Source organism: Amblyomma mixtum, chromosome 3 (genome assembly GCF_055824585.1).
Source record: "Amblyomma mixtum isolate Tamu chromosome 3, ASM5582458v1, whole genome shotgun sequence".
In the NCBI taxonomy this organism is placed as follows: Eukaryota; Metazoa; Arthropoda; class Arachnida; order Ixodida; family Ixodidae; genus Amblyomma; species Amblyomma mixtum.
In genome coordinates this window covers 425,555,723-425,564,847 of record NC_143014.1, presented here as the reverse complement: position 1 = coordinate 425,564,847, position 9,125 = coordinate 425,555,723, and the positions used below count along the sequence as shown (strand labels likewise).

The window sequence follows — 9,125 nt, the reverse complement described above, 5'->3', positions numbered from 1 at the left end:
GCCATTCAACCTAGTCTAGGAGGCTTTGTGCTCTTTAGTTCTGCTGCTTCCAGCCCCTACTTGATTACGCACGTTCATCATTACACGCATTTCCGTGTCTCAAGACCACAGTTATTGGCTAGAAGCGCATTTTTTTTTTCGAATCCGCGCACCTAGACCCAAAGCTCCAGAAACCCTGCTGCAAGCCATACAAGAGTGTCCCTTCTATCCAGGAACTCCAGCCGCATCTCGTCAGGGCGAACGTTTAAAGGGTCCGTGAAACTGCCTTCAAGGTGCGTACATTATATGCAGTAAAAAAAGACTATTCAGCGTTCATACCGCGTACAAGTCTTCAAAGTCGAGACGAGAATGGAAAAATTTGCGAAATTCGCCCTACCTCACGGTAAGGTTCAGGGCCGAAGGTGCGCGCGAATTCTCGCCTTCGCAAGGCACACGTGATGCCACCTGTCAGGGGCTCTCTTAGGCTGGCCGAAAACCCCACCGACGTTTGCAAACGAAGCACGCGAAGGAGACGGCGTGCACAGCCGGCTGGACACCTTGCTCCCTTCCACAGCGGAGGCGGAGTGGGCGGCGAAAAAGAAAGTAAACAACCCGGCTGTTGATCGCTGGCGGGGAAGGTTCCCCGCCTGTTTTTCTGGCTCGCTCCGATGTACGAGTTGAGAAAAGTCGGAGGCCTGTTTTTAATAGCCAATATTTATGGTGCTACAAATGCTAGATTTTTTTTTTTCAGGGAGACCTATTCAATATTTATCAGTACTTCGACTTTTCTTACCCTCGCTGAAAACCGTTGCAGGGACCGTGTATAATTTTGATATAAAAATATATCTTGGTAAATCTTCAGTGCTGTTGATTTTTACGTCAGCAGCAGAATGACACGCAACCTGATGAGAAGCAGTTATGTTTATTTATTTCCAGTAAGAGTACAAAAAAACATGCGCAATGATTCAGTGACAGGTGTTTACGATCAAATATTTTCCGAGTTCAAAGACATTGACAAAACACGAGTGGCAAACGCTTAATTAAGTAACGTCTTCTAACAGCTGTGTACTGTTTGGTACCAGAAGACGGGCAGGGAAAGATGCTACAAAGCAGACACTCTGCACAGGGCAGCCATCGCGCGCCAGTGTGTCACGTTTGTTGTAGAAATTACAGCGGATGTCCAAATATAAGCTCAGAACTGAAAGTTTCGGGGGATGGACAGTTTTATTTGAACGGCGAGGATGCAGCCTGCTGCATGACCGTCCAAACAGCTGAGGCCGGCGGTGGAAGCCTGAGGAAAGGCTGGACGCCAGCTGTGCCTGGGTTCCTCTCTGTCTCAGACGTGATTGCCCGACTAGAAAATACTTTCCGAGGCACCAGGTAGACTTCTGCCTGGAAAAAAAAAGCACGTGTGTTAAGCGACTTCGCCCGAATAAATTCGCACCTTGTGTTCCCCTCGCAACAGCTTTTGTGGTAACAGGGTTGCAAAGCCAGTAACACCTGATCTTAGTGCTTGTGAGAATATATGGGTCGTTTCATCACCATCAAGATCACAGAATATATTGACACAACTGAGCGAAAAAATCGCTTCGACACGCCGCAGCACTTTAAAAATCACTTTTCTTACTATTTAAGGACCAAGTCAACCAGCACTAAGCGCCTATGAACGCTCACCTCCGCTGGAGGCACCCTGCGAAACTAGGGCGAACGAGCCCGCCCTTGCCTAGTAGCAAAACGCAAAAACTCTCCTCGCATCTCCGCGCGAACAAGCCTTGCGGGGTGAATGCTGGATGCGGAGAAGTTCATGGAAGGAAGGGTTCCCTCATTTTTTTTTACGGCGTGAGCCATTGCACAGAGCCCACATCGAGCAGTCGCGTGGATGATGCCCGTCCAAGGTCACCGATCAAAGCGGCCAGGAGAAAAGGATGAGAACGAATGGAGAGGCGGCGATGGTAGAAATGAGGAAAGTAAGGGGGTAAATTGCACTCTACTGGCGCAAAGCCTACAAATGAAAATGACGCCTGCCGCGCTTGCGCTGGCGAGGCTCGCCGTCGACAAGACCCAGTTGCACTCGCCGCTGAATGAGAAGCCGGTCGGCGGGTTTTTAGGCTGACCGAGTACCGGCCGGTGATGACCTCGCAGCACCAAGGCCAGCGCCGGTGACAGCGTGTATTAAGCGGCAACTCGACGAACACTTCCTCGGCGTACCTGCGGAGCGCCTGCGCGCCCAGCAGCGCGCCGCGACGGACATCGAAAACGGGCATGCGTCTCCATGCTCCTGGTGCTGGCTCGCTCCAACTCGCGAGCCGACTGAAAGAACGGCAAGCCGTGAATAACGGATCGTTGGGGATCTCAAAGGCTTCCGAGAAAACTTGAGAGAACCTGAAAGAGCTTCAAGCCATGAAGAAGAGAGTCCCCGAAAGCCACCCTGTCCTCCGATTGTTATAAACCGGACCCCCTTCCGACGCGCGCGGGAGCGCCCGTGCGCAGGCGCCCATCTGACATGCACAGCTATCTGCGCCCCGCTCCCGCCTGTACGCGCGTCGGGCATGTGCAGACAGGCTTCATCGTACGCCCGTGCGCGTAGTGGCCGTTCTACGATCGCTTTTGGGCGGATTCGCCAAGCAGGCGGACTGGCGGACCGCCCGACCAGACAATAGACCTCTCCCTGATGTAAACAGTGTGACGTCAAAAAAGGTGTGCCCCGATGGGCAAAATCGTCGACTTTCGGTTCTGAACCGGTTTTTCTGGTGCCGAGCGTTCCCCCACAACCTTTGTTTCCCGATTCGAATCGCCTAGCAGCCTTTCTTCTCCGGGTGTGAGCCTTCTCGGTACGGCGCATGTTTTGCCCATCGGACCGCAAACACGTGCGCTGATGACGTGGCCAGGAGAGGTGTCCCCGTCGCGTCTTCTTCGCAGCCATAGCGCGCTAGCGCGCTGTGCCGGCTGCATTTGGCGAAGACGCTAAATGCAGCCGGCATGTGCGAGCATGAAAAAAGACTGGAATTGTTAGTATATAATGTGCACACAATACATCACAGCTCGAATTATAGATTTTAGTAAAGAATTAACTATGTTGCGCCAAAACACTGAACAGAAATAAAAAGAACAAATTCCATATCGCAGCACAGTGTACGCCAATGCATGTGCTATTGTTTTCCTTATGTAAATTGGGCATAGTGTTTTAATAGAATATAGCAGGCAGGCTATTTTGTGCAGCCTTTCACAAACATTAGCCAAATGAGTGTTCCAGGACATGTTAGAATCGAAATGGACACCGAGATAATTGACACTTGAGAGGTATGGAATAGGAGAGCAAGAGCAATTGTTACATGCATTACTGTGCCTAACTGTGTCAGACTTTCCTTGGTGCTTCTCTCTTACTGTCTCTTCAGCTAAGCAAGACATCGACTTCATAACATGGCTCAGTGAGAATGCTGCAAAGGCATACTTATGCATGTGACTTTTATATATTCAAGATAGTATTAGCAGGACTGCTGGTTCATCTTAAGCACAAAACCCGTCAACTTCAAGTTGCAGTATAGAGATGCCATGAAATGACAAAAGCCATCACTGCTTTTTCGTTTTCCTTTGGCATTCTCTGGCCTAACTTCATATTGATCTTTTCCAAATTTCTGTTGCCTGTCAATGCCTCAGTTTATTTTTCTTTGAAAGCACCCTGGCAGTGATATGGGTGTATTTAGCAGAACATGTTGATAGTCAGCAACTAAAAGCACTCTAAAATTCAGCATATGTTAAGTGGTATGAACATCTATTAACAGTTAGCAATGCTCACTTTTGTTTGCTACACTTGGGAACTGGTCATCGTTACATTCAGCCATTCTACATTTTACTGATCAGTGAAAATAACTTTAGACATTGCTTTAACGCTGTATCAGAGAACATATGCACATATACCTGTCACATACTTAAACAGCTTATTTGTAATTTCATTTTATTGCACGACATCATAGCTCCCTTACTGGAGATATTGCAACTTGAAGTTGGCGGGTTTTGTGCTTAAGATGAACCAGCGGTCCTGCTAACACTATCCTGAATATATAAAAGTCACATGCAAAAGTATGCATTTGCAGCATTCTCACTGAGCCATGTTATGAAGTCGATGACTTGCTTAGCTGAAGAGACAGTAAGAGAGAAGCACCAAGGAAAGTTTGACACAGATAGGCACAGTAATGCATGCTTAGCTTTTCAGTGCATGAGTTTAGCTGGCTACACCTAGCTTGTGCTGTATGCAAATTAGCCTAAATGCAACTGTATACCATCCGACAAACTATTGTGTAAATCTACCTCTATATTACTTGAAATAGATTGTGAGGAAAGTTCTTACGCATAAGATAGCATTGTGTTGGTTTGCTGAGCTGAGCAAGTGGCTAAGCACTTCATTAGAACTTATTTTAACGTTTATTATACCTAAACAGTACTAAATGACAATACTTGAGTGGTGAGCTAACATGATCCACCATGTAGGAACTTGATGAGTTTGTAATTTACTAATAAGAAGTAATTAACCATTAGCATCCAAGTACAGCCATACCACTACAAAGGAAAGCTTTGTAGGTTTTCTTTGTAGCCTTATGGCTTCACTTGAGTTGATGCGAATGAGTAATTACTCCCTTATCACAAATTTTCGCCTTGGGAGATTTACCTAATTCTCTGGATGAACATCATTTTGCATGAATTTCTAGAGTGACCAGCTCAAAGCACAAGAGGATAGCTAGCCCTGTGAGTTGGAAGGCCATTCCAGCCTTTTGTGGCAAAAACAACAATGAATCTTGAAATGCAGTGGCATGCGCTAACTGAGACACAGCACTGCCTGTGCAACTAGTGCAGAAGGAACCATGAGTCAGAACAGATTAGTTGGTTATGTGACGATAAACAGTTAAAAAATCAGCAGTTTCTGCACGACATGCAGAAATTTGAAGATTCACCTTTAGTGCTGTTACACTGGAGCTTCAAAAATAGTCTGAGAGAATAAAACAAGCGGCTCAGGTCTGAACTCATTCCAGAATTTTAGTTAAGTTAGATTTGTGGCATGCACCATTAGAATACCCAAGCTAATGCCACAAGGGGATTTTAACACAAGCAACTTGGAAGACAATGATACTAAGGACACGTCGGGGTGTAAATATCATAGGTTGTAGGCGGGTGTATGAGGATTATTAGGTGAGTATCTGAACCAGTATACAGTGAATATACCTTTATTGGAAGGCCTTATAAGTCGGCAAAATCTAATGCTGAAAATAAAAAAAAATATTAGTGAATTCTTAGTAACATTAGCAAACAGGCCAATCCAGAGAATGTAAAATGTTGTTTGAAGAACTGAAATGCTCGTGTTGATTGCAAGGTGGCAGACCCCATATGGCTGTCAGTGAAGGCATATGACAAAACACTGAAGGGAAGGTAATAATGCAAGTAATAAAAAGCTGAGGCCCAAGAGAGTGCCATGGGGACGTCCGAGATTGCAGGAAAAGGCAGGATGCATGAGAACTGGCAAGGGAAATCTGCTGACGGCTGGCTGTTTAAGCTTGGATGCAGTTTAGAGCTATTCGATGCAAGTTAAAGAATGAGAAAACCAGCCTTACATAAATAAAGGACTCACATGCTTTTTCAAAGGAAAAGAAAAAAGCATCATAGGGAGATGTTGCAGTCAAGGTGCATGTCATGAAGAACAAGAGAAAGATGGCTATTGCAGAAATGTTTTCTAAAAGCTTGCCGATTTGTATCAAAAAATTTAATGGGCCAAAACAATCTAGCAGAGGCAATAGTATGAAATGTGTTTTGTGATTTGCAGTTTTGTGATTTGCCAATGCCCCAAAAATGGGCCTTAGGTGCTGGGTGATGAAGGGTAAGAAACACAGAGGGGCCAGGCTATGATGAGGCAGGAAGCTATCTGCACAGCATGCACTAGATACGCCTACACAACCTGCTTCCTCTCACATAGTTGCTTAATGTAAATTTCACAGAACTTAATGATAGGGTACGCTGGGGTGAACCAGTGGCAAGTTGGCATGTCGAAACTGTGCTAAGGGACGACGACAGAGCAAGAATTGCTACCCTGTGCAGTGGTGTTGTTCCCATTATCTTTGTTCCTAGCCTAGCTTTACCAGCTCCACAGAGCTCATTTTGCAGTCTGCAAGTAACCATGTCCGTAGCAAGCAGTCACAGGCAAATGAAGGTGGTAGCAGACAGACATATGCAAGTGCATTGCAAATGCATGTAGACAGATAGACATATGCAAATGCATGTTGTCTTGTGAAACAAATTGTTGTGGCTGGCCCAGGAAGTGCTGCTGAACAACCGCTTAACACCAATAAAGCCAATTTCGCGAGCAGGTCTGCAACAATAGCATTGCGAACACATCCAGTTTCGTACCACTGATCTCCGGATCGAAAAGGACCGTGGGCAAAATCAACAACAAACACTATCATTGCCCATGAGGTTTTTGAAGACCACTGCATTTTTCTGATTGCAGCGGAAACCAACATCCCACTTAAACTGAATACTGCCATGCATTTGTCAATATTGACTTAACACTGCTAAGCAAAAAGAGAAAAAGCAATGGCAAAGGTTTTCTCAATATTTTTTTCTTCCTTTTCGTCAAGACTCATTATGCCCAACTTGCTCTGTGGACAGTTTTGATTGCATAAGCTGCTGCCACACTTTTTTTTCTGCGCTACATCAATTGAAATTTTCATGAAAAACAGACTGACGAGTTGGCATATATTAGAGATTTGTACACTGTCAACCAGCCGTGATTTAAAAGTGGTAGTGATTCTTGTTTGTAATCGTGTAATACCATGTTGTTACAACCTAAATCGAAATGGCTAGAGGAAGTGTTCAGTCACCCATTCATCACGGCGATATATTTATTGCAGGCAAATGTGCGCACAGCCGGCAGGAAATAAAAAGAAATGATGCTCCCGAAGATACATTTGCACTGTACCGATGTTTTCACACAGGTTACACAGTTCCTCCGGCGAGTCGTAACCCGAGCACCCATCATCACAAAATGTACTGAATGGAGCTCCAAAGCGCAGAAGGATGACGACATCGCTGTTGTCGCCGCAGAAAACAGTCCGACCGCCGTGCAGCCAAGCTCGCGTCACGTCGCACACACGGCAATTCTCAAGCACAGTGACAACATGAATCGCGATCAAAATGGTAATGAATGCGTAGCAGAAACAACGTCATGTGCACGCTTCGGTCGCGATCACTACAACCATCGCAACGAATGCGACTAGCTGCACAGCGCCACGTTCATTTCAGCATTCGGAAAGCAAGCGTGCGTAGTAAGCTCTCGCAGGTGCACATTTCACTGCCTTGACGTAAAAGCACTCGCTCCGATCGCAATCACTTTCACTACGCGGACACTAGTCATTGTGCTAGGCAGCTCATGCAAGTACAGTTCACCGTGAGCAGCTGTTACTTGCCCCCGTTGCTTGATGATCCTTGCAGGAATTAGGAACGCTTCTAACAACCACAAACAGCTCCATATAAACACTTCGTGACACCGCCAGCGCGTAGGTGTTGCGTCAGCATGAAGAGGCGCTCTGTCAACTCCATCAGCGTCGATGATTACAAAATTCAACTCCGGAAACTGTCGCTCGCCGCTGCTGCACGCGGAGAAGTTCGCAGTTGCTCTGAACACTTGTAATATCAACATGATTGTGGCCAATATAATATGCTTCGCGGTATAGCTGCCGCCACTACAGCCATGACCTATGCCTCGATCCCCAGTTCAGTCGACGGACGGCCATCTTGCCCCGGCAGAGTTCCCGTAAAAAGCAGCCAATCACTACAATCCGGTCGCCAGGCAGATCCACTCGTCTGCCCAAAAGTTGAAGTTGACCAACTTTCCATCCGCCCGCCGGACGGGGCGGATGCCTATTGTCTGGTCGGGCGGTCCGCCAGTCCACCTGTCTGGCGGATCCGCCCATAAGCGACCGTACAACGGCACTTAGCCGAACCTTCAACTTCCGGAACTGCTGTCTTGGACGAGGTTCGTGCTAGGTGGGCAGCGCTTAAGCGGGAGCATGGGAAGCTTCAGCACGAAGGAAGCACCGCCGCCCTGCCGCTGGCTCACGCCGATTATTCAATTTGGCCGTTTTATAGTTTTGCCTACTTTAAGCCTCCTGCTTGCGTCGATAGAGCCCCATGGACGCTCCGAGAGTATTCTTGCACGGATTTGGCAAAAGTCGCTGCCACTGCAAGAGTCCGTCCTAACCGAAGGACACGCGAAGTTAAAGACTCTTACATTCATTTCACACCGAGTGTATAGCCAACCAACCAGGTGTTCTCGCATTCTTCATCTGTACCGACTGCACCTTAATGAGTCTACTGTATGTTCGCAAGTCAACTTTAAAAAAATTATATCGGAAGTTACTGCAATGTTTAAGCAGGGCAGCGCAGGTAGAAGTTTCTGAAATGAGCTAATATTAGAGATATAGCAGCCCGCTATAAAGTGGATGAGAACAACAAAATTATTAGTTTGATGGTTTGGTTTGGTTTATGGGGTTTAACGTCCCAAAGCGACTAAGGCTATGAGAGACGCCGTAGTGAAGGGCTCCGGAAATTTCGACCACCTGGGGTTCTTTAACGTGCACTGACATCGCACAGTACACGGGCCTCTAGAATTTCTCCTCCAAAGAAATTCTAGCCGCCGCGGCCGGGATCGAACCCGCGTCTTTCGGGCCAGCAGCCGAGCACCATAACCACTCAGCCACCGCGGCAGCCTAAATTATTAGTTTGAAGGCGAAAATAAAGAGCCTGCTCCCAGCATTGCATCCCTTAAAGGGATACATTAAATTGCGACTTTCTGTCAAATCGCCGAAAATGTATTTAGAAGGAGCAATTGTCTAGAGTTGCAGTCTTTATTACAAGTATTTCTGCGCGGATGGTGTTATTTTGCAGGTTTTGTGTGCACGCGCCAGTTGCCGCTCGTCCAGGCGTGAGGAGTGTGTGACGTCAAACGTCTCGCGGCGGCCTCCTCCGGTCGCACCGTGCTGCCACCGGTTCAGCTGACGCACCTGGACGCTCAGAATTGGCGGCACGGAAACGTGAAACACAGCGAAAGTTACAGCCTAGAAAGTGGCAGTGAGAGTACATTTATATCATTCAGACATTGA

The 9,125-nt window shown here is 46.9% G+C and overlaps 1 pseudogene across 1 annotated transcript in view; it reads right to left on the bottom strand.

Annotated features, from left to right (window-relative positions):
• Positions 1-930: 930 nt before the first annotated feature.
• LOC149357958 (uncharacterized) overlaps positions 931-9,125 on the bottom strand; it is a 104,176-nt pseudogene continuing 95,981 nt past the window's right edge. The window contains exon 6 of the transcript XR_016291911.1: positions 931-1,371. The product of XR_016291911.1 is annotated as an uncharacterized LOC149357958 (transcript). The remainder of the gene's footprint in view (positions 1,372-9,125) is intronic.